This window comes from Capricornis sumatraensis, chromosome 1 (genome assembly GCF_032405125.1).
Source record: "Capricornis sumatraensis isolate serow.1 chromosome 1, serow.2, whole genome shotgun sequence".
NCBI lineage: Eukaryota > Metazoa > Chordata > Mammalia > Artiodactyla > Bovidae > Capricornis > Capricornis sumatraensis.
In genome coordinates, this window is record NC_091069.1 from 44,054,089 (window position 1) to 44,080,717 (window position 26,629).

The window sequence follows — 26,629 nt, forward strand, 5'->3', positions numbered from 1 at the left end:
TAAACTTTTCTACTAAGGTATTTATTGCAGTTTGTTTATTTACCTGTCTCTTCCTCTGCACTATAAGCACTTTGAAAATAATAAATATTTCTTTTACACTCCTGTATCTCTATTTCTGGGAACTGAAGAAGTACCTGAGACATACTATACTCAATAACTGTTTTTTGAATATTAATCATGGGGTCTGCAAACACAAGGATCCTTGACCTTGAAACTCTCTACCTGAAAACCGCAGCTTTTCCTGTGCTTCTGATTTCTAAACACTAGTCCTTTTCTTCCAGAGTATGGGGTTCTAGGTAGGCAGAGAAGGAAAACAAAAGATCTTGGGATAGGTTGCCTTTAGTTCTCTGGAATCCAGTAACATGTCCTGCCTTGCACCACCCTCGTCCACCATCTCTTCACACCTGGCTGTCCCACATGGGCGTAGACTTAGCTGACCAGCCCCAAAGCATACTCAGACCTTGGTTCAGACTTCTCTTATTGCCAACTGAAAGTTGGTCAATGTACGTACAGCCAACAATTTTCAACTTTCCACTTATCTTTTGAACTTCTACTTTATAAAATTTGTATTTCTTGAAAATTGTAGGCCTTAAAATTTAAGAAATTTTTTAACATGGATGAAGTAAGATATAGTGATCTTAACCTTGAGCTTTACCTTTGCTGGCCTTAAAGCTGGATGTGACTGCGTGAAGAAATGATGGGAATCTGACAGTGGTGATGCTCCTAACCCTTTTATAACCTAATTAATTAAGATATCGGAAGCAACTGGTGGCTCAGATGGTAAAGAATCTGCAATGCAGAAGCCCTGGGTTCCACCTCCGGGTCAGGAAGATCCCCTGGAGACGGGACAGGCTACCCAATCCAGTATTCTTGCCTGGAGAATCCCAAGGAGCCTGAAGGAGCTACAGTCCTTGGGGTCACAAGAAATCCGACATGACTGAACGACTAACACCTTTCTACAAGTCTTAGGTTAAACAACAGACAAAGAACCTTAAATTTAAGGCAGAGAGGATACATTTGCGGGAAGGGAGGGAAATGGGTATTTGTGATCCTGAATTTATGGGATAAAATTAAGCAGCAGGGAAGACCGAGATATGGTGAGGAAGTCAGATTTCACTGGGCACTTGGCGTGATGAGGCTAGAAGCTGGGGGTGGAGCGAAGTTAAAGGACTAGCCAAAAGTGGGATCCTTAACAGTACCATAACACAAGGAGGGCCTTGTTCAGTCAGCAGCCTCGCTTAACACGTTCCCTTCCTTAGTGTGTCGGTGACCATAGTAACAGTAGGGCCGAGCCTCCCTCCCGAGCATGCGCACTGCAGAGCGAACGCAGCCGCGTCCTCAACAACAATGTACAGCTTTTTTCTTGAGGAGAACTACAACTCCCAAGAGACCGCTCGGCGCCGCCGCACCGCCTCCCTCTGTGGCCCTGCCCTGTCCCCTCCCTCCAGTCCCGCCCCCCCGCTAGTCCCCTCCCCTCCCTCCGAGCGTGGGTCAGAGACCCAGAGGCGGTGGAACCGTCGGGGGGCGCCGCCGCCGCCGCCGCCTCCAGCAGCAGCAGCAGCAGCCTCGCCGCGCGTTCGGATTTGCTTCGAGCCCTCCTGGAGCGCATCACAAGGCGGATCCCGCGGCTCTTCCTCCGCCCGCGGCTTCTCCAGCGTTCGGCTCCGCGGCCAACTTCCCCTCGTTGGGCTCGGCCGGCTGGCGAACAAGGCGGCGGCGGAACGCCGGGCTGTCTGCTCGCGCTGCCGGCGCACGCACACTTCTCCCCCCTCGCTCCGTGTCTCGGGGCCGTGCTGGGAATTCCGGCCACCAGCAATTGTCCGGTGAGTGTGGCCGCAGGAGGGGTCGCGGCGGGGCCGCCGAGGGGTGCGGGCCAGGCAGGCGCGCAACTTCCTCAGCGGCTTACCGGGGCGGCCGGCCGGCCGGCTCTCCCCGCCCGCCTGCGCGCCCCCGCGCCGGAGGCGGCCGGGAGCGGAGTTTGCGGCGCCGGCATCCCGCGCCCTCGCAGGAGGAAGCGCCTTTGTCAGGAGCCTGCCCGGCGCGCCCTCCCCCTCTGCCTGGGAGCGGGCGCGAGGGTGGCCAAGTCCGAGCCCCGCGCCCGGGGTAGGGTCGCCAGCTGCCGGAGGGGAGCTCCGCGGGGGCTGGGAGCGAGACCGAAACCAAAGGGAAACAAAAGGGGTGGTGGGCTTTTCTTTTGTTTGTGCGAAACTGATAACTTCTTTTTCCTTTCCTTACATAACACAGACTTCCAAGTTAGTCATTCTTTTTATTATGATTATTGTCATCATCTCTGCGTGTCCCTCGCATTTCCTTTCATCTCTGGATCACAGAGCACTTAAAAACATTAATTAATTACACCTCCGGGGCCCCGACGAAACAAGTTAATAAGCCCGTTTCTGTAAGTGGGTAAACTGAGGTTCAGAAGAGCTTGCTCCTCCACCGCACCTGGTGTCTGAAGACCTGAAAGCATTTATGAGTAAGAACTCGTTCTCCAGTGCCCCGTGGAAAAGTTAAAGATGTTCCTTTTACTTATAGGCTAACTAAAGTCTAAAAGAGGTACTTGTTAGCTAGTTCAAACCATAACTCTTCTTACATAGTGTTTAAATTTTAAAACCTCAAGAGTCTCTTGAAAAATGCCCGGAGTGGGGAAAATACTGTGATCATAAACTCACCTCACCCATCTAGTTTTGGTTTTTGTACATGTAGGTTTGTTACAAGGCAGACGAGCAGGGATGGGGGATGGGGGTGGGAGGACAGACTTTTTAACGTAGGCTTCACAGATTTTAATCACTGCACACAAGGAAATGTGTCTTGGTTTTAATAGCACCAACAGCTTTCCCATCGTTTAGTCATCAGATAATTGAGTGAGCGCTTTATCCATAAGGTGCTGGTTGTGCCAAGAACTGAAGCTTTAAATATACGAAAAGGTCATCTATTTGTTTTGGTTTAAAGACGGTGTACTTCTCTTAGTCTGCAGAATGTTATTTTTTCACAGCAGCTGATCTTTTGTTTAAGAACTGGCTTTGTCTTTTTCTACATTGTGTATGTGTTACCTTAATTGAGCAGAAAGATTAGAGTGTTTTTGTTATTTACTTTTCATAGTAGTGTGAATTTAAATTTTTGAATTGTGGAGAAGGTTCAGTTTCTCCAGTTCTTGTTTCAGTTTATGGCGTTTTCTTTGTAACTAACAAAGAGAAAATGTTTTCTCAGAGTGATCAGATTTGTATCTTTCAAAACATTGTCCGTCTTGTACAAATACAGCATATAAATCCCTTATGTTTTTTACTCGCACCAACAACCTCTGTGGAGGAAGATAATTCTGAAGACAAGTTTATTTTGGTAGTTGACCCAAAGTAGAAGGTAGTGCAAATTTAAATCAAGCATCATTTCTGCTGGTTATTTCCTGAGGTGAATAATGATCAGAACTGTAATAACAAGACTTTTTCTTATCTGCAATTCTCTTGAATTTAATTTTGTATTTTATAGTTGCCCCTAGATTTTAGATTCTGGTGATTCCATCAGAAAAGGGAAAGATGTTCTTATTTTGATATTTCCCCCCTTGTCTTCTAACCTGTTCTCTTTCTGTTCTCTTTCTGTAGTATCTTGAAAGAGATCTTGACTTTAAAACAAACAGTTGGAAAATAGAACAGTTAAGTGTATGGAAAGATGCATGTAGTGAAGTGTTTATAATACTAAATCTAATAAATTTAAGACTTTTAAAGAGAAAACTGTCACCTGGATTTTTATTAATAATACAGAAGTGCTGTCATATAATAATAGTGGTATTTATTGACTTTAAAAAAGAAAAAGAGATCCTGGGAATTGTCTCTTTGTGGAAGATTTGGGGGCAGGGAGAAATCTGTGCTCTCAATATTTTCATTGAAGTGCCCTTGCAGTTGGTTAAGTTGAACTTTCTCTGCAGCATTTACAAACCAGATTTACCAAAGGCATTTATTTGTACTTTAAGAAAGCTACTAACACAATGTCTGCTCAGTCACTGGAGTCCAAAGGCAGCAGTTAATGTTGACCGTCAAAAGGCTGGCATTGCAGGTTTTCCTAGTTTCTTTGGAACCCCTTAAAGGAAATGACTGAAAAGTACAGGGAAGGGAACTGAGTCTAGTATGCTAAATGCTGCTGAGCCAAGTTTCAAGGGGAAGCCTAAATATGTTTCCATCTGTCTTTGTTTCACCTTCCTTTCAGGTTGTCAAAATATCACTTCTATATGAAGAGTTCTGTGAATTCAGAATATGCCTTATTGTGGTTGTCCAGTAGGTCAGATGATAAGGACTGTAGTAGTCGTGCTCTGTGAAGAACTGTTTTCCGACAGAAGCTTCTGTAGCTAAGAAGAGATTTTAATCTGGAAGACTTTGAACACTAACATTCTCACATAATATGCCTTATCATGGCGCATCAGTAGAGACCTTTTCTCATATTTATTGAATCAGAAAGACTTATATGGATTATTTTGTTACAGCTGTTGTATCTATGAAAACAATGACAAGCACATGATGGCACTGAGAGGTGGTGCTAGAAGTTTCTTTGGAAAAATCATGCTGATCCATGAAGTTACATTTGTGTCTCTTAATGAGGAGAATAAAAAAATTTAAAACCAGTAGAAAAAAAGAAAATCGGTAGAATGAAGGAAACCTGATGAAGATACTTTTAAAGAGTATAATATTACAGATTACTGGCAACAGTATGTAAGGGACAAAATTCTAGCTAAAGTCAGTAAACCGTGAATTCCGCTTAGCATTTTCTGTTTATAGATCACTAGCCTTGTTTTCCAGATTCTCTCTAAATATATCACATAAGAAATGTAAATAGAAATCATTCCTTCAAGGGATTTGAGTTGTTGGGAGGTTTTTGTTGTTTTTTTTTTTACACACATGGTAAGGGGGGTTTATTGTTTTTCTTTGTTTTCTGTTAGAGAATAGTTTCCCCCGGACTAATGTATAGGAACCTCAGTGCAAGAAATATTGGATACTGAAATATCTAGATATAATTTCAGGTTGTACCACTAGCTTTTGTGTGTATATATATATATATATATATATATATATTCTCTCAAAAGAGCAATTCTAATAATTGTTCCTTCCAGAGGTTGAAAATAATTGCACGTAGTAGGTCTTACATAGTTTTTGTTTTTGCTGAATGAATTTGCAAGATAAAGAGAAAGCACAAGATTTCTTGAGTCAAAGAATTTATTTCATTTTAAATAGAAGTAACTAATTGAAACATGAACATCTGATTGAAGCCCTTCAATTAGCATAGCTTTCTTCAGAAATAAACTCAAAGGGAAAGAGCTTCATCAGGTACTTTAAAAGAACTGAATTGCAAATGAGTCTAAGAACTGGTTATTTTTTCAGAATGTTGTACATGTTTTAGATATTTTGCTACGATAAACTCCCATTTCAGGGAAATAGAGTTCTACAGTTACTCCTTGTATCACCCCCGTAATACTTTTTTACACTTCAAAATACCATTTACAGAAAATAGAATATGTTGCTGGTGCCTATGAGAAAATCCTGACATTTGTCATCCCCCAGTTAATCGTGACCATCCATGTAGTTAAAAAAAAAGTTTTTAATTGAACACACATGTAATTTACTTCCTTCCTTCCTTTTTGAGAAGTTTATTGCTGATCTTTGATTTTATAATGTGCCTCTTGGGATGTTGCTACTTCTAAAAATATGTAGTACCTCTGCTTAGTTTCCCACCATGTTCTGCAGTTTTTCCTATTAAGTTTTTGGCTACAATTTGCTTTTCCCTCTAAATTGTCTAAAATGAGCTAAGAAATACTGAAACATACCTGACAAGAAATACAGTCAGTAATTTATTATGCTAAGCTTCAGCTGAATTTCAAAGTACAAGGTTTGTTGAATCTATTTTGGAAATAGAAATGTACTTAATTTAAAGGTGGCTGATATAGCTAGTAGATTTCAACTTGGGTACCAAATCTGATTGCCTGGTGGTGACTGCCTAGAGTGCCATGTAGAAAACATGGAGTCCTGGTTCAGTCTCAGCAGGACAGAGTGCTGTGATTAGCAATTTCTGCTGTGCACGTTTGGCATGAATGCCAAATATTCATTTAGTGTTTTTTGGATGCCTTTTATGTGTCAGGCATTGGTCTAAATGCTAATAGCACACAAACTAAAATCTCTGCCTTATGGTGTTTACATCTTAGTAATGACACAGACAATAAAATAAACAAGTAAAATATTTTGTGTTTTAATGACAAATGACCTGGATTCTTTTAAGAAATAAATAGCAAGAAATCAGAGAGGGAGGGGTATTATAACTTTAAAAGCAACTCAAAGGTCATATCTATCAAATGCATTGTATGGTCCTTAGATCCTGCTTTGAGCAAACTAACTGTAAAAGACATTGATGAAAAATTTGGGAAATTTGGACATTGGGATATTTAATGAAAAGAAATTGTTAGTTTTTAGGATATAATGTATTGAACATGTAATGTAGTTTTAAAACAAGAGCCTTACCTTTTGGAAATAGATATTTATGAATTAAAATATGATATCTGAAGTTTTTACTTTAAAATAATTGGGAGGGGAAAAGAGCATAGATGAAACAGTATTGGCCACGTATTGAAAGTTGTTGAAAGTGGATAATGGATACATGAGATTTCTTACTTTCTACTTCTGTGTATGTTTGAAAATTTCTGTAATTAACAGTTTTACACACACACACATAAAGCAGAAAGGGAGAAGAGGGGATATATGGGATGGGAGTGTGGAGGTAATAATTATATGAATAAAGACCTGAAGGAGTTGAGAGCAAAAGCCTTGGAGCTAATTTTGGGGCCGGACATTCCAGGTGGAGGGAAGAGCAATTACAGTGACCCTGAGGTTGAAGTTTGGTTGGAAGGCAAGAAATTACAAGAAAATCAGTGTGTCTGTGTTAGAGTGAGAGAGAATAGCAGGGATAGTCAGAAGTACGGGGCTTCCCAGGTGCCAGTAGTGGTAAAGAACCGTCCTGCCAATGCAGGAGACATGGGTTCAGTCCCTGGGTCAGGGAGATGCCCTGGAGGAGGGCATGGCAACCCACTTCAATGTTCTTGCCTAGAGAATCCCATGGACAGAAATGTCTGGTGGGCTGTAGTCCTTAGGGTGGCAAAGAGTCAGACACGACTGAAGCAACTTAGCAGCAGCAGCAGTCAGAAATGTAAATGGAGGGTAGAGGAGACCAGCTGGTATAGGATTTGGTTGTCCATCCTTCCTTTAGAGTAAGGATACTTATTTTATACACTTATCTAAAATAAGTCTTCAGCCACCCTGAAAGCTCTACACTTATTTCAACAATACTGCTGCTGCTAAGTCGCTTCAGTCGTGTCCGACTCTGTGCAACCCCATAGACGGCAGCCCACCAGGCTCTTCCATCCCTGGGATTCTCCAGTCAAGAATATTGGAGTGAGTTGCCATTTCCTTCACCAAAGCATGCATGCATGCTAAGTTATTTCGGTCATGTCCGACTCTGTGCAGCCCCATAGATGGCAGCCCACCAGGCTTCTCCGTCCACAGGACACTCTAGGCAAGAGTACTGTAGTGGGTTGCAATTTCTTTCTCCATCAACAATACTAGCATTACTCAGATATTTTTGGAACTTTTAAAAAATTGCCTTCTAAGCCAATTTAAGAGCCACACATGAAAATAGCTCATTACTTTCTATTTACTCCTTGTTTTTAAGGAAAAAGGGGGTATTAGCTACATGGTATCTCATTTTATTTATCAGATATGACTCAGAAAGGATTTTAACAGAAAGAAAATAGGAAATAACTTCAGGCTATTTGTGAATATCAGATCTACTCTGAGAAGGCCATTATTGTTACTGAAAATCAGATCTACTCATAGACTAAAGAGGAGTTTTAATAATGTCCTAGACAGTTGCAGCATCATGTAGAATAAGGGTATAACCTGTGAGAATGACTAACATGGAAGAGACTATACTCATTTGGATATTTAAGTTCTATCTCATACATGAAAACACATAATATATACACACAGGACCATGCATATTTCTTAATACTTAAGTATTCGAAACAGTCGTTGCTGATAAATTGTGTATCATGCATCCAAAATGGAAGAGATAGCATTTATCATCATAATGAAACTGTGTAACTTTCTTGTTGCTATGGCATACATTTGGAATTGAAAGACTAGCATGCATTTAGTGTTAGGAATCTGGCTTTCAAGTCTTCTTGTGTTCATGTTTCAAATCTCAGATTAGTAGTTATTTCAAGAACATGCTGATTTCCCACAAAGAACTCTTTTTAAATCTTTATTAAAATTACAGAAAAATCAGACCCTCCATCCTCCAAGTGTTTGAAAGGTCCCCTTTCCCCACCCCCCCCCCAAAAAAAAAAACCATCAATAGGAGTTTTTTTAATCATCTACTTATAGGACAATGTAGATGTAAAGACTTATTAGTTTTGAAATTTTTTATACTAGTTCATTTTTTTAATAGGAATGTTTTTCAACCTGAGAAACTTAACATTTGAATGCTCTTTAGTAACATTGAATAAAGAAAACATCCTTTTTCTAGTCAATTATGCATAATAAGAAGGCACAATATTTTCTTTATCCAATAATATGATATGTAGATCTCTGCAAGGAGATCAAACTAGTCAATCCTAAAGGAAATCAACCCTGAAGGAATGAAGCTGAAGCTGAGGCTCCAGTACTTTGACCACCTGATGGGAAGAGCTGACTCATTGGAAGAGACCCCGATGCTGGGAAAGAGTGAAGGCAAATGAAGAGTGTGACAGAGGAAAAGATGGCTAGATAGCATCACCAAACTCAGTGGATATAAGTTTGAGCAAACTCCAGGAGATAGGGACAGGGAAACCCCATGTGCTACAGTCCATGGGTTCGCAAAGAGTCAGACATGACTTAGCGACTGAACAGTAGCAACAACATAGAAATTAATGGAATTAAGTAGAATTTATGAAATTTTATTATATAATAGATTACTAACAGTGACCACTAAGCACATAAATACATAACTGTATAAGAAATACTTTAACCAAGATTCCTATTTTTCAGAAAATTGTTAGGTATCTAGTTCTTTAATTCACTCAAGAGTCTTTATCCTTTTGGTGGATAGATAGGTAGATAGCCAGATCCTTTCTTCATATACTGCACATACTATTAGGATTAAGCTGCTTGGCTGGATTATTTAATATGTTTTAAACACTATCCTTTGAGCATGGAACATAGGCCATGTTTAATTTTTGGGCTTTCCACTAACTCTGGAAGTCTTTAACAAACTATCTTTGATTCACCTGTGAAATAAAAGTGGTGGTAGTTTTTTGGAAAGGACTTTGAAATTCTAAGAGGTGACTGTATTTGAAATAACAGGCAGTCTTTTGATTTTGGTGGTAGGATTATGAAGCTGTTTTCTCATTTCCATTTTTTGTGGAATAAATAGCTTATGAAGGAGGAGAAAGAGAAAGAGGGAAAAGGGAGAGAGCAGGAGAAAGAAGGAAAGAAAAAAATCAGCTCTCACAAAATAGTAACCATGACCAGAAAGCCCTAGTAACTTGGATCTACTTAAGTGTCCGTGACCTAATGAGCTAAGATTCAAACTTATAAATGCAGTAGAGAGTAGTAATAAGAATACAGCTTCTCTTTTAAGGAAAAAAGTTGCTTTGCAAAAGGGCCATGTTATATTTCACATTGACTTGAACATTATGACCATGATAAAGCCTATATTTCATTTTGGAGTGAATAATGATGACGGTGATTAACAGTAGTTTATGGAGTTATATGAAAATTCAATCTGTTACTTAAGCTCTGTTGATGGTTGCAGCATCAGGTTCCAGGTTATTCTGTTCACCTTGTGCGTTGCAAATACTCATTCCACCTCTGACTTCATCTCTCTTTCATGCTCCTCTCCACTCTGCCACTGGCTGTTTATCTTCCTTTGCTAGCTTTAGTAGAGCCCATTGCTCTTCCACATTTTTTTCTGCCTTTTTTTATACTTATAAAGTGGATTTGGAATGAATTGAGGGCCTAAAAGAAGTGACATGTAGATTGCAAGTGTATTACTTTTCCTGTGTGTCTTACGTAGTTAGCTTCTTTTTATCTTTTCTTGCACTTTTTACGGTACATGTTCTAGTGGAGAGATAGTATATTGTATCAGCTGGCACTCAGAGATAACTGACCTAATAAGATGGAATATTTTTTGAACTGAGTAATGTAGGAAATAGTAATAAACTCAGCCTCATAAGTTAATCCTGCATCCATCCATAGTCTATACCTCAGCTAGCCTAGTGGATTTTCAAAAGCTGTTTTCAGCTTTTGGTGTATGTTGTTTTTTCTGAAAATGTCAAACAATCAAGAACTTCATCGTCACTGTAATAATAGTTAATCATAAATAGCCTTGGGGAAAAACTGTCTGGACTTCTGTTGAGCTGTTTTTTGACAGTGGAGAAGAAAGGAGAAAAAGATCAGTAATGTGATGAAGTCCTTTATAACTTCTTCCATCCAAAAAGTGAATTATAAGGTGACTGACTCTGATTTTTTTTGCTAGTTGTAGTGTTCAAGGTATCTATCAGTTGCCTTAATCTTCAGAAGGCACAGTTCAGTTTAATTTTACTTTTTAACAATAAGTGAAAACAATTGGAGGTATGTGGTTCTTCAGAACCTTAGAGTTGTACTCCTGGTTCTTGGCAGATACTATCCACAGTACTTCGTGTTCCTGTGGGTTTACACCAGATTTAATGAACTACATGTACTGGAAACACTGAGAGCTGATTTTCTTTAATTTTAGACTACAGTTAACATAATGGATTTTTCTTCAGAGTGTCTCTCACTACCATACTTTAAATGTACCAAAGGACTAAAACACCCAAATTACAAAACTAGTTAAGTTTATCATTCATGAGAAAATGTGTGAATTGTGTGTCTTTTATAAAGTACGAGCTGCTAATTAGAAACCACCGTCCTATAGACAGACTTCATGTATCTGAAAGCTTTTCAAATTTACTTACTGCTTTACTGTAATTTTCATTTAAAGTAGGAAGATTCAGTCTCTGAATTAGTCCTGTCAGGTCACTGAAGGGCTGTGAATTTTGAGGTAGACTCTTAAACTGTTCAGCAGAGAGCAGATCTGTGATGTCAGTGGCCCCAGATCTTTTTTAATTTCATCACGGACACTTCCTCAACAGAAGGTAAATCCCATTTTACTGAAGCTTCTTGATTGTATCACTTTTAGAAATGGCACACTAGTTTATCTACAGATAGTTGAGCTCTTAAAGACCAGTCTTTTTAAGGCTTTTGCCAGAATTTGCCTCCTGAGGCTGTCTTTTAAATGGCTTCCAAAAAGGATTTGCTACTTTTCCAAGCTGAGTAGGCTGTGAACAATTCAGTATGCCCCCTCATTCTCCTCCTACCTCTTAAATTGAAAGCGCCTTCATAACACCTAGGTGCCCTGAGTCATCATGGCTAAATTCTAAAGAAGAATTGTCACATGGAAACACTCACCATGAAGTAAAATTGTCAGAAAACAATATGAGTCAGAGATCATTCATGGATCACAGTGATACAACTTAGAGGTTGTGGGCTTCATTTAAATCTTTGAATGTACTTTCATCTAAGTCTTTATCATAGGCTTGTAAATTTCAAGGACTTGTTTATTCCCAGTTAAATTTTAATTGGTTTGATTTTTATTATCTACTACATGAAAATGATTTACTATTTTTAATAAATGTATCCAAAAGGAGAAGAAGTATGGTTCAGGATAAGAACATCTCTTGACTCAGGAGTCAAGAGAAGTAGAGTTCTGGTCCATTTATTTGGGATGTACCTCATGTATTTCACTTAATGTCTTAGCTTCCTTTTCTTTACAAGGAAAGTCAGGAACTCTATGGGAGCCCTCTTTGGAACCAACCTATGGCAGATAAAGCTAATAGTGAAGAAAGCTGAGCGCCGAAGAATGGATGCTTTTGAACTGTGGTGTTGAAGAAGACTCTTGAGAGTCCCTTGGACTGCAAGGAGATCCAACCAGTCCATTCTGAAGGAGATCAGCCCTGGGATTTCTTTGGAAGGAATGATGCTAAAGCTGAAACTCCAGTACTTTGGCCACCTCATGCGAAGAGTTGACTCATTGGAAAAGACTCTGATGCTGGGAGGGATTGGGGGCGGAGGAAAAGGGGACGACTGAGGATGAGATGGCTGGATGGCATCACGGACTCAATGGACGTGAGTCTGAGTGAACTCCGGGAGTTGGTGATGGACAGGGAGGCCTGGCGTGCTGTGATTCATGGGGTTGCAAAGAGTCGGACACGACTGAGTGACTGGACTGAACTGAACCCCACAATAGCCCTAGACTCCTTTTTGGTACAGCACTGTCAGCACCTATATGGTTGGTATTCTAGATGAAATCTGTCATCTCAGCCTTATAAGGTCCCTTCTAACTCCATGATTCCATGACTTCCCATAGGCCATCTCCCTCTCCCAGTCTTTACTGTCTTTTTCACATGAGTGTCAGGGTTGAAACTCACTAGGTAAATTTAAGCATTCTTATTCTTTGTAGTCAGGGATAGCATGTGTATATTTCACACAGGACTGTAGACTGATGTTTATACCTGCCCGAAATGCATGTGTAGAGGCCTCATCCACAATATGACAGTGTTTGGAGGTAGGGCCTTTAGGATGTATTTAGGTCATGAGGGCAGAGCCCTCCTGAATGAGATAAGTACCTTGTAAATGACCCTGGAGGGATTTCTCGCTCCTTCTATCATGTGAGGACAGAGCAAAAAGATTTTGTGAATGAGGAAATGTCAGGTGGGCCCTCACCTGACATCAGATCTGCCAGTGATTTAGTCTTGCACTTCTTTGTCTCCAGAACTGTGAGAAATAAATATCTGTTGTTGATAAGCCATCCAGTCTATGGTATTCTGTTATAGCAACTCGAATGGACTAAGGTATATTGCACTATTAAGAAAAAATGATTGGAGAAAATTCATGGGTACACTTAAAATTCCAAGTGAAGTGGAACAAGTCAAAATGGTCAATGATAACTTGATTGACTCATTTTAACTCCTAAGTGTTTCTGTGGCAAAAACCTCAGGTTAGTGAAGTTCATAGTAATGTTGTATCTGTTTGGAGGGCACATAATGAAGCAGGACTTATCCTAAACTGAGAGAGAAGAGGCCTGAGTTCTAGCTCTGCAAACTTGTTAACCTGGTTAGTATCTTCAGCAATGTAATGATAACAGACCAGGGCTTCTTGGACATTAATACAGTGTGTGAATTATCCAGGGGTCATAATTAGGTGCAGATCCTGATTTAGTAAGTCTGGATGGACCTTGAGATTTTGCATTTTTAACAGGCTCCCAGATGTGCTACTACTGTGTGCCATGGACCAGAGTTTGCTTTATGAAAGTGCTGTGATGATATGAGGCTCTTTGTGCTGGATCTTTAAATCTTTACTTCTTTCTTTCCACCTGTTTCACATCATCCATTAAACTTTTTTTTTTGAAGCCTTGTTTTCCTAGACTCATTCCCTGTTTTCTCAGGCTAACAGCTTCTTTAGTTTTGCTGTTTTTCTGTTTCCAGAACCAACTTCATAGGTGGTCAGTCATTCAAGTTAGTGTGGTAGTATAATAGAGTAGAAAGAGGCTTTGATTTGAAGAAAATTGGATTCAAATTCCTCCCTCACTGATTAGCAGCCTTATGTAGTTGACTTGGTTTTCCTCTCAAAGCTTTGAATACCTTCCAGATAGGGTTGCTGAAAGGAGTAGAAATTATATGTAAAGCCCTCAGCACAGTGTTAAGTGTTCAGTAGGTGCTCAAAACTCAGAAGCTGTGTTTATTCTTATTGGCATCCTGATTTGGTTTTGTAGAGGAGAAAAAAGCTGTGGAGATCACTTACTATCTCTGTATTGTTAAATCCAGTGACACTTCTCCACCATTTATCTAACCTGACTTCTCAGCAGCATTTGGTCTTGTTGATACTTCCTACTTTTTGAAACATTCTTCTTCACTTCCAGGGTACCGTATACCTTACACTAACACTTAATGCTGTTGCTTTTTTAATGTCTTTCAGAAGCTGCTGCTGATCTTGTAGAATCCTAAATTTTGAATTCCTCAAAGCTTAGTCTTAGATTAGGTTTTCTTCTCTTATTCTATACTCTTCCTAGGTAACTTCTTTTGTACGTTGAAGATTTCCAGGTCTTCATTTCCATTCCAAGCTCCAGACTTATATATACAGTTGTTTTCCATGGATGTCTCAAATGTAACTCAGATTCTTGTACTCAAACTAATGGGAACCTTAAGAGTACTAGACTGTAAAAGTTTTTGAAGAATGAGTTATTACCCTTCAAAAAACTTAACTTCCACCCAGTTTTCCCCCCAATTTCTCTTTAGCAGGAAATAGTTTGTATACTAAAATAATCATTTAAAAATAATTGACAAAATAAATATTAAATAGAAGTTGACAATCCGAACTGTAACAGTAAACGTTTATTGAGCTGTTGCTTTGTACTAGGCACTTTGTTTCTTTCTCATAACAGCTCACTGAGGTAGGTAATAATATAGGTAATGTTAGATTAAAAGTTAATACACTGTAATGTTTATAAGTAATTTACTGATCTGGGTCTCAGTTTCCTTCTCTGTGAAACAAGATGATATTATTATTTGTCTCACGAACATTAACATCTCTTAAGTAATTAAAGAATTAATATGTAAAAGTCTTTGAAAAATATGCCTGGTACTTATGATAAGCACTGTATACATGTTAAGATTATGACTTATTAGTTATCTTAGGTTTACAGGAGAGTAAACTGAGCCTCAGTGAAGTTGGTCCAAGTCTCACACCTAGTAAATGACAGTGTCAGGCATCAGCATAGACAGTCTGACTCCAGAACTCTCTTAACCACTCTGTTTCACTTCATCTCAACCAATAAGAATTTATCTCCTTTTGCACACAGACTCTAAATTAATGGTCTCATTGTGATCGTAAGAGAATTATAATTCACTTCAACTCTCACGCCTGGTGTTTGAAATATAGAAGATCTAAAATATGCAGGTAAAATTTCACTTCAGTAAGTTATGAGAGAGCTTCCCTGGTAGCTCAGTTGGTAAAGAATCTGCCTACAGTGCAGGAGATCCGGGTTCGATCCCTGGGTCAGGAACATCCCTTGAAGAAGGAAATGGCGACCCACTCCAGTATCCTTGCCTGGAGAGTCCCACGGACTGAGAAGCCTTGTGGGCTACAGTCTATGTAGGCAAGAGTTGAACACAACTTAGTGACTAATCCACCACCGAGATATGAGAAACACAAGGATATACCTCTTAATTCCATTTTATTCCATGTGTATTTTTGTTTTTTCCCTTTTCTTGTTAGCAGTTAAGTCACCAAAATCCCTAGAAAGTGGAAGTCCTAATTCTATATTACTCTTAAGTGACTTTAGTTGTCTTTTACTTACTCTGTTAAATTCTCTCTGGCTGAAAATTGGAGGCTCAGTAACATGTTGTATCCACATAATATGCTTAAAATTAATAATTTCTATGATTTTGATTAACGTCTTGAAATTATGTGGTGATTTGTCTGTTTTCAGATGTTTAAGTTATTTCAATTTCCCAAAGAACTTTCCTTTGAATTTTATCAGCTGCTTTTTGAATAAGAACTTTGATTTTAGCATTATGATATCTTTATATTACATTCTAGATGTGGTTGAATCTGCTTAATTTATAAGCTTTAAAGCACATCTGGTTATTATTTACAGTTTCTATAGCAGATTTGTCCCCCCGCTCCCACCATTACTTATTTCTTTTTTCCCACTGTTGATTTTTTATTCTTATTCCTTTGCAGTAATTTTTTTTTTAACTTTGTGTTTAGACGGTATAAAGGCAGAAGATACAGAGTCTTTCATAGCCTTTGAACTTAGTAGGGAGATGGGCTAGCAGGTTCTTGAAAAGGAGTGGACTTTGAAAAACCAGAATCATCTATGGGGGAAGAGTCTGTTTTTACTTGTTTTTGGAACTGAATTCTATGACCTAGTGTATTTACTTTGGGGAAACACTTAAAATGGTTATAATATCAGCTAAGACTCTATTGTGACAGAAGACTCCATTGAAACTGGCTTAAGTGGGGGCCAGCTGGGGGCACAATTTATAAGGGTTTTTGTAAACTGGTCCAGGATAGGTGCAGCATCAAGAATAGCTCCACCCATGGCTCAAAGTCATCAAGACTCAGTTTCTGTATGTTTCTTAGTACTGCTTCCTCAGTGTTAACTTTATTCTCAAGCCATGCATGAGCAAAAGATAACTTTTAGTCCATTCAGCCCCTAAATCCTTAATCTGAAAAAATTAACTATCTTTTTTCCCTGGAAGTCCCAGCAAAAGTCTTACTGTATCTCATGGATTCATACTCGTCCACTGCCCTTGTGGCCAAGGGAATGTGACGTTCAGATCGTCTGGGACAGAGCCATGTACCCAGCTTTTGAGTTTGAGGGTTAGTCAACTACATCAGACACACATAAAACTATATGTAATTACAAAGGGGAATGAAGATATCAATATACCACCTGAAGGGTGACTGATTGATTGTTGGGCAGTGGAAAATGTACTTTGTAGTATCTTTTCCATTTTAAGAGTTAGCATGCAACTAGCAAAGATCAGTTTGATTATTTTTTAATATAATATTTAGTGCTAATTTGAAATTTGTGTGATTTCACTTTTAAATTACTAAAAGCAGTATGTAAATGGAATTGCTAGAATTTTCACCTCTGAAGAGCTTTGAGAATGTATCAAAATGTAAAATTTGGTGCTGTTTTAACAAATACAATACTACTAATTTTCCTATTAGCTGTAGTAATCCAATTTGTTGATAGCTAGTTCTTATGAGATAAGGGATTGTCTTTATGGATTAACATCTTTTTCTAGGTTAACACTTCCTGGTGGCTCAGAGGTTAAAGCGTCTGCCTCCAATGCAGGAGAGCCAGGTTCGATCCCTTGGTCAGGAAGATCCCCTGGAGAAGGAAATGGCAACCCACTCCAGTATTCTTGCCTGGAGAATCCTATGGACGGAGAAGCCTGGTAGGCTACAGTCCACAGGGTCACAAAGAGTCGGGCACAAATGAGCGACTTCAGAAGAAGAAGAATGCGTTAAGCAGACTGGACTCTTGGACCAAGAAGTTCAGAAAGAACCATAAAATCAAAGATTCTCTTGGACACTCAGGGCCTTAGAGAGAGGAGGGAGGAGTAAGGGGTTATAAGGGACACTAGTAAAGGCATCAGGAGAAGGCAATGGCACCCCACTCCAGTACTCTTGCCTGGAAAATCCCATGGATGGAGGAGCCTGGTAGGCTGCAGTCCATGGGGTGGAGAAGAGTCAGACACGACTGAGCAACTTCACTTTCACTCTCATGCATTGGAGAAGGAAATGGCAACCCACTCCAGTGTTCTTGCCTGGAGAACCCCAGGGACGACGGGGCCTGGTGGGCTGCTGTCTGTGGGGTCACACAGAGTCGGACACGACTGAAGTGACTTAGCAGCAGCAGCAGGAGCAGTAAAGGCATCACATATTGATTTCTATGACTGATTTTAGTCTGAAAATGAAAACTAGATTTTTATTGAAAAAATGATATTGTAGGATTACTCTTGCTTTTAAACATCAAAATATGAAGTGGTAAATGTTATTTGCATTTCAGTCTCTAATACAATCATTTAGATACTGCTTCTGGTTCTTCGGTTACATTAATATGTATATGAATGAATATATCCATCCCCATAGAGCTTTAATATTCTATAGTCTCTAGGAAATGTTAGCTTTTTCTTTTAAATTTCTTGACATCATAGAAATATTTATGCTTTATGCACCAAATTAAAATGAAGACTCCAAAGGATCTAACGTAAATGTATATTTAACATCATCTTGTGCTTTATTATTAAGTGCTGCAGAATGAGGAGAACAGTTTTTATCTTGGGAGTTTTCAGCTTTAATAGGAGATAGCATAAGCTCATACATACCTATCATGTAAAGGTTTTATAAGAATAAGAGTTCAGGGGATATGGAAAAATTACGTTATAAGAAAAGGAATATCAAAACGGGTCTTGAAACATTAACAGAATTTCTTTTCAACTAAATAGTGAAAACATTAAAACAGTTACTGTTTACTGAGCATTTGTCATATATTCAGTTTCATTTTTGTCAAAAATATGTGGTATATGTGACATAGAGAGGGACAGCCATGGCACTTTATATTTGGAAGAAGTTGGAAAGAATTTGAAGTACAGTGAATTCAGAAGACACAGGGTTTAAAACTTAAAAATTGAAGTAATAGAGCTTATTGGGACACATCAATTGGGGACCTTTCTGTTTCAGCCACCACAATAGCTCTTCCTAGTGTAAATAAAAATTTGAGAATCATTTCTTAGTGAATATTTTCACTATTTAGTTGAAAAATTCTGTTAATGTTTCAAGACCCGTTTTGATATTCCTTTTCTTATAACGTAATTTTTCCTTATCCCCTGAACTCTTATTCTTATAAAACCTTTACATTATAGGTATGTATGAGCTTATGCTATCTCCTATTAAAGCTGAAAACTCCCAAGATAAAAACTGTTTTCCTCATTCTGCAGCACTTAATAATAAAGCACAAGATGATGTTAAATATACATTTACAAAATTTAAAAATTACTTCGTTTCTCTGTAGGTAATCAATGATTTGAATCAAAACTTAATAGTACATGACAGAAAACAACAAAATTCTGTAAAGCAATTATCCTTCAATTAAAAAACTTAATAGTAGTTACATTGCTTTGAAGTGAAGTCACTCAGTTGTGTCCAACTCTTTGCCACCCCATGGACTGTAGCCCGCCAGGCTCCTCTGTCCATGGGATTCTCCAGGCAAGAAGACTGGAGTGGGTTGCTATTTCCTTATCCAGGGGATCTTCCCAACCCAGGGATAGAACCCGGGTCTCCTGCATTGCAGGCAGATGCTTTATCCTCTGAGCCACAAATTAATCTAACATTAGAGTCATTATTAAAGAAATCCCTGTGACTATATGGATCACCAATATTAGCAGTTGTAGACTGTATTCTATATCTTATAGAATCAGCAATGTATCTATTTACTTGGTTTTTATATAGATACTAGTGCATTTTGGCACCCCACTCTAGTACTCTGGCCTGGAGAATCCCATGGATGGAGGAGCCTGGTGGGCTGCAGTCCATGGGGTCGCTAAGAGTCCGACACGACTGAGCGACTTCACTTTCACTTTTTACTTTCATGCATTGGAGAAGGAAATGGCCACCCACTCCAGTGTTCTTGCCTGGAGAATCCCAGGGACGGCGGAGCCTGTTGGGCTGCCATCTATGGGCTTGCACAGAGTTGGACACGACTGAAGTGACTTAGCAGCAGTAGCAGCAGCAGCAGTAGTGCATTTTACAAATATAGGATGGTACATTTAAAGTAGATTTTCCACAGTACAGTGTGACATTAAATGAGTGGTCTTAGAAAATTTGTAATTGGTCTAAATATTTACTGAAGAACATTTTCATAATAACAAAAAAGGGAGTAATATATTTCATGAGCTATTAGACAAAGCCAGTTCGAATATGATTTTAATTGCAGTTTATTGAATTATATGAGAAAGAGCCCAGAGTAGTTTAAACATATAAGATCTGAATTTATGGTCTTCTGAGCCTAGTATTTTTTTCATTGAATGTTAGGGTTATATATTAAAGTGCCTGCATTTATGTTTCTCTACAAAAGATTGTTCTGACAGTAAGTTTAAGTCATTTTCACAATTTATTTGCTGTCTAAAAATTTCCCTTGACTTCACATTTTGTTCTGAATGTCTTGGTTTCCTTCCTCCACCTACACAATATTGAAGGCAAGTGAATCAAGAGTTGCAAAGTAACAGTGAATTTGAGAACCCTGGCTTTTTTTTTTTCCCCAAAACAAAATAAACCTTTATTATAAGGTTACTTTTTATTGATACCAAAAAAAGAGCTTTTTGGCGAGTGTTCAGTAAATGTGTGAATAACCTAATTGATTTAGTGGAATGAATAGGAAGCTTTGCTATTTGTCTTTGTAGCTACTTGGCTCAGTAAACTCAATGATAGACCAAATGCTGCATGGTTTAAGGTAAAAACAAAACCAAAAACCCTTAAAGCCCTCCAAATGTATAGATCCAAAGAGCAAATTTCATGTCTGTGTCACAGCCTCCTAAGAGAAAGAGCAGTATGTTAATTAAATCTTACTTCTGTTGCGACAAATAATCATGTTAAGTACATAAAACTCAGTGTTTTGACCAATGTTAATATGTGAAAATATCAATAGTAAAGCCTCTCCTTAAGAATAGTAAACTGTCTAATAGTAAATATGGATTCTAAATGATATGGTTGGAAAGAATCTGGTTTTATCTGAGATGACTGGTTGGAAAAAAGTAAACTAAGGTGGAGAACTGGTTTGAGAAATAGATTTCTTCTTGTCTAGTGGTCATTCCTAACAAATGTAGTTAAAGGGAAGCTACATTCTGGCTTTCAAATGGTTAGCTGAGGCAACAACCTTGATTTTCCGGGTTAGTTCCAGTTTCAGGTACAAAATTCCTTTGACAACAAGGAAAAGAACTATGGTTAGCAAAACTGCAACTGTTGCAATCAAAATCTGATTGGAAATAAAGTTCAAGATAGTTAGGAGACTTCCCTGATAGTACAGTGGTTAAGAGTCCTCCTGCCAGAGCAGGGGCCACAGGTTTGATCCCTGATCTGGGAAGATCCCACATGGCGCCACAGAGCTGCTAAGTCCATGCGCCACAACTACTGAAGCCTTTGCTCAGCAGCAAGAGAAGCCATCACTGTGAGAAGCCTGGGCACCACAACAAGGAGTGGCCCCGGAAAGCCCACAGCAATGAAGACTCAGCGCAGTTAAAAATAAATCTTTTTTTTTTTTTTTAAAGAAAAAGTTAAATGTTGTTTTAAGTTTTTTAAACTTATTTTTAATTAGAGGATAATTGTTTTACAATGTTGTGTTGGTTTCTGCCGTACATCAACACGAATCAGCCTAGGTGTACACATATCCCTTACCTCTTGAACCTCCTTCCCACATCCCACCCTATTCCCCGCTCTGGGTTGTCACTGAGCACCAGGCTGAGCTGGGAAGGAGAGGGTGGGGAAAATTGAGAGAGTGGCATTGAAATACATACATTACCACATGTAAAACAGACAGCTGGTGGGAAGTTGCTTTATCACACAGGGAGCTCAGCCTGGTGCTCTATGAACATACTTTTAATACAACAGAGTTCCAGAAGGCATCTGCTTCCAATTCAGCAGTGTTAATAACCTGACTGACTTAACATTGTTTAGGAAACATTGCTGTGATGGCCATAATCTACTAAAACATAATCATGGTCTTTGAAAACTTTTCAAACCAGCTCTTAATGGCTTGGGATTGGATGAGTTTTGTGCGTTTGTCTTCCCATGTTTTGTTGTTACTGTTTAATAAATATAAGCAAAGGGTTAGGTCACAGCCTGGACTTCTGCAATATGCTTTAAGAGAATGTTTTTTTCTGGTCTTGGTAATCTATCCATGATTGAAAAAATACAGTGTGGAGAGATTTTCTTTGTTGTCACGCTATAAAGAGGAATCAGTAATTATTGTCATACTTTTTCTTTATGTGGAAACTGAATTTTTTAAACTGAGGTTTTATATTTTATTGCACAAATGTTAAAGATCGTAACTGACAAGTGATTTCTTTAGCTTCCTTCCCATCTTACCCCACCCAGCTCCTCATCCTCATAGGTAAACCCAACCATAGTCAGGTTCTCCTGGTTCTCAGTAACCTAAAAATATGAAAACCCTATCCAACATCAGACATTCTTTTTGATCAGTTTTGGCCTGGCTAGTTTTAAATAGCTTAATAAGCATCCTTCAGCTTTATATGCAGGCTAAGTCACTTTAGTTGTGTCTGATTCTTTATAACTCCAATAACTGTCAGCTTTATATACAGATTCTTATTTACAAATGTGTCTTCCAGAAACATGTATGCAAATGAGCTCACATTTGCACATTACTGGTTTGTTCTTGACCCATGGACCTGAGGAAAAGGACAGGTACAAATCCATTTCTGTATGGTGATCCCAGGGTCTTTTCCCTTCCTTAGGGAAGACCATTTACCTGGGAGAAATTGAGTAGTAACATACACAAATGCTCAGGGAGCCCACCAGCCTTCTGTATTCATCAATATAGATTTCCATAAGTAAAGAGTAAAGAATCATCAAAACACTGTGAAGAGACTCAGTAACTAGAATAAGGAGGCGTGCGGCTTGTGTCTTTGTGGGCTTTCTATGGCTTATGTCATCCATTCCGTCATAATGCATTGGCATGTATTTCCCTCTTCGTCTTCAGATCTCTTAATTAGTTTAATCTGTTAGAAAGATAACTCTTTCTTCAAGATGACTTCTCAAGAATCCCAAAAATGATGTGTCTCGTGCTAAGTAGCTTCAGTCGTGTCTGACTCTCTGTGATCCTATGGGCTATGCCCCACCAGGCTTCTCTGTCCGTGGGATTCTCTAGGCATGAATACTGGAGTGGGTAGCCATTCCTTTCTCCAGGAGATCTTCCTCATCTGGGGATCAGACCCGCATCTCTGTCTCTTACATCTCCTATAGTGGCAGGCTGGTTCTTGGCCACTGGCACCACCTGGTAAGCCCTTTATGTGTCTACTCCAGCCTATATTTTTAGATCAAGCTATCCCATCGGTCTACTCAAATTTGGCAAAAACCCATTTACCATAATGTAGTAATAAGCAGACTAAAAAAATTAATTTGACATAATATCAAATTTGATCATGGACATTGTGGCCAGACATCTTTGGGCCCTGGCTTGATTGATTGAATTTGCCAGATAGAATGGTAGACAGGATGTATGTTTAAATTCAGATCTCAACTTCTGCCACTTAGTTTCTGAATGACCATGAGTACATAATTTATTTCCTCATCTGTCATAGACAGTTAGAAAGATGGAGTTTAACACAGGCATACAAGTTGTTTTCTTCCCTTTCTGAAAGCCTTTCTTAAAGACTTTTGACTAACTCCAGAGAAAAGTTCAATCTCTTTACCCAGACTCTTAAGGCCTGCTGTATCAGGCTCTTCTTTACCTTTCAGTTCCTGGGAACCTAACCTTTCCTGAGCATACAGTACAGTTTTTTTTTGTTTTGTTTTGTTTTTTAATCTTGATGCACGTTGTTTCTTCCACCTGAAATGATTTTTCCCCACTTACCAAAATCTAGTCTGTCCCTCAGGGCCCAACTCAAGTACCTCTCCTTCTGTGGACCTTCCCTGGGTGCTCTTCAACCAACATGGTAATACTTTTCCTTGAAGTGTTACATTATCTATTCCCTTTTGCTTTAATAGGGTACCTGATTTGGGTTGAACTGATTGATTTACACCTTTTCCCCTCCAAACTGTGAGTAAATGAGTAGTGGTATACAGAATCATACTTTTTGCATTAGTTTGAATATTCTTATTGCTTCTGGCATTATAGTAAACGCTATTTGTTGGGATTGTAATTGTATTATTATTCTCTAGATGTGACTTCAGAGGTATAAAATTAAAAGTAAGGAGACCATAGGCCTCAGTTTGAAAATTACTCAAACATCTAAGCTAATTAAAGTGTAGGGAAGCCCACAATTGCTGCTGTTAGTAGAGGAAATCATTAATGGCATTTAGTGGAATCTAGAGGATTCGGAGAAGGGTGGCTCTTTATAATCCTGCTGTGGAGAGATACCATCATCTGGTAACCTAGATCTTAGTTTTCTGTTTTCAGCTATTTAGCCAAATGAGACTGTAAGCTACTTAATACTCAAAATATTTAAATAACACTTCCCTTTATAATAAACTGGTAAATGTAAGTTAAATTTTCTCCTGAGTTGCGTGAGCCATACTAGTAAGTTAGGGACCATGAAGTCATGGGAACCCCCGATTTATGGCAGAATTCCAAGGATGGGCTTGATAAAGGACAGAAATGGTATGGACCTAACAGAAGCAGAAGATATTAAGAAGAGGTGGCAAGAATACACAGAAGAACTGTACAAAAAGGATCTTCACAACCCAGATAATCACGATGGTGTGATCACTCATCTAGAGCCAGACATCCTGGAATGTGAAGTCAAGTGGGCCTTAGAAAGCATCCCTACGAACAAAGCTAGTGGAGGTGATAGAATTCCAGTTGAGCTATTTCAAATCCTGAAAGATGATGGTGTGAAAGTGCTGCACTCAATATGCCAGCAAATTTGGAAAACTCAGCAGTGGCCACAGGACTGGAAAAGGTCAGTTTTCATTCCAATCCCAAAGAAAGGCAATGCCAGAGGATACTCAAACTACCGCACAATTGCACTCATCTCACATGCTAGTAAAGTAATGCTCAAAATTCTCCAAGCCAGGCTTCAGCAATACGTGAACCGTGAACTTCCTGATATTCAAGCTGGTTTTAGAAAAGACAGAGGAACCAGAGATCAAATTGCCAGCGTCCGCTGGATCATGGAAGAAGCAAGAGAGTTCCAGAAAAACATCTATTTCTGCTTTATTGACTATGCCAAAGCCTTTGACCGTGTGGATCACAATAAACTGTGGAAAATTCTAAAAGAGATGGGAATACCAGACCACCTAACCTGCCTCTTGAGAAATCTGTATGCAGGTCAGGAAGCAACAGTTAGAACCGGACATGGAACAACAGACTGGTTCCAAATAGGAAAAGGAGTACATCAAGGGTGTATATTGTCAGCCTGCTTATTTAACTTCAGTGCAGAGTACATCATGAGAAATGCTGGGCTGGAAGAAACACAAGCTGGAATCAAGATTGCCGGGAGAAATATCAATCACCTCAGATATGCAGATGACACCACCCTTATGGCAGAAAGTGAAGAGGAACTAAAAGCCTCTTGATGAGGGTGAAAGAGGAGAGTGAAAAAGTTGGCTTAAAGCTCAACATTCAGAAAATGAAGATCATGGCATCCGGCCCCATCACTCCATGGGAAATAGATGGGGAAACAGTGGAAACAGTGTCAGACTTTATTTTTTTGGGCTCCAAAATCACTGGAGATGGTGACTGCAGCCATGAAATTAAAAGACGCTTACTCCTTGGAAGAAAAGTTATGAGCAACCTAGATAGCATATTCAAAAGCAGAGACATTACTTTGTCGACTAAGGTCCGTCTAGTCAAGGCTATGGTTTTTCCAGTAGTCATGTATAGATGTGAGAGTTGGACTGTAAAGAAGGATGAGTGCCGAAGAATTGATGCTTTTGAACTGTGGTGTTGGAGAAGACTCTTGAGAGTCCCTTGGACTGCAAGAAGATCCAACCAGTCCATTCTGAAGGAGATCAACCCTGGGATTTCTTTGGAAAGAATGATGCTAAAGCTGAAACTCCAGTACTTTGGCCATCTCATGGGAAGAGTTGACTCATTGGAAAAGACTCTGATGCTGGGAGGGATGGGGGGCAGGAGGAGAAGGGGACGACAGGGGATGAGATGGCTGGATGGCATCACTGACTCGATGGATGCGACTCTGAGTGAAATCCGGGAGTTGGTGATGGATAGGGAGCCCTGGTGTGCTGCGATTCATGGGGTAGCAAAGAGTCGGACACGACTGAGCGACTGAACTGAACTGAACTGAAGGGTTGCCTGAGATTTGCAGCTGGCATCATAAGTGCTGAAGTGGGGCTCTTTTATGGGACTGAGTCCTTTAACTTGTGGGATTTGTGCTAACTCCTCCAGGTGGAGTGTCAGAATTGAATTGAATTCTTGGACACTCAGTTTGTATCAGAGAATTGATGAGTTGGTCTTAGGGGAACACCCTTCACTTGTATTTATTGAAGGTGCTGTAAGATGTCAGCGAAACCAAACAAAAATGTCTACAATAAAAGATAGATTGACATAATATGAAATTAAAATTCCAAGCCTGACTGTGAATTTTGTGATTTTTGTACAAGAAGCAGTTGGTTTGGGAAAGTCTTCAGCTCTTTTTGTTAAAACCTATATATCTTGTAGAATGTTCAAATGATTGTTTCCCTCAGTTTCTTTGGTTCAAGAAGTAGTAAGTTCAAGATCAGTACTTGAATTCCACATACACGCCAGCATCCAGTGATCTAGAGTCTATGGCATTTTTTTTTTTAATGTGGAAATGCTTTGTTTCTTTGATAATATAATAGTTTAATTGAGATATACTTTATATACCATGCATTTGAAATCTAAAGTGTATACTTCAGTGTAGTCACAGAGTTGTATAACCGTTATTACAATCTTAGAACATTTTTATCACCTGAAAAGGAAACCCCATAAGCCCATGGCATTTAACCATTGCTCCCTCAAGTTCCCATTTCCGACCCCCCGCCCCTCCCCACGCATGTCCCAGCCCTAGGCAACCACTAATCATAGTTCTATCTCCGGATTTGCCTACTCTGGACATTTCAAATAAATGGAATTATACAATATGTAGTCCTTTCTAGTTGGCTTCTTTCACTTAGCATAGGGTTTTCAGAGGTCACCTATGTTGTGGCATGTATCAGTATTTTATTCCCTGTTATTGCCAAATAACAATCAATTGTATGGATGTGCCACATTTTATTTATCCATTTGTCAGCTGATGGACATCTGGCTGATTTCC

General features: G+C 39.2%; 1 protein-coding gene across 1 annotated transcript in view; it reads left to right on the plus strand.

The window, feature by feature from the left end:
- The first annotated feature begins 1,527 nt into the window (after positions 1-1,527).
- The window catches only part of PELI1 (pellino E3 ubiquitin protein ligase 1), a 56,834-nt gene continuing 31,732 nt past the window's right edge, over positions 1,528-26,629 (plus strand). The window contains exon 1 of the mRNA XM_068965767.1: positions 1,528-1,823. The gene's annotated coding sequence lies outside the window, so the exon portion shown is untranslated. The remainder of the gene's footprint in view (positions 1,824-26,629) is intronic.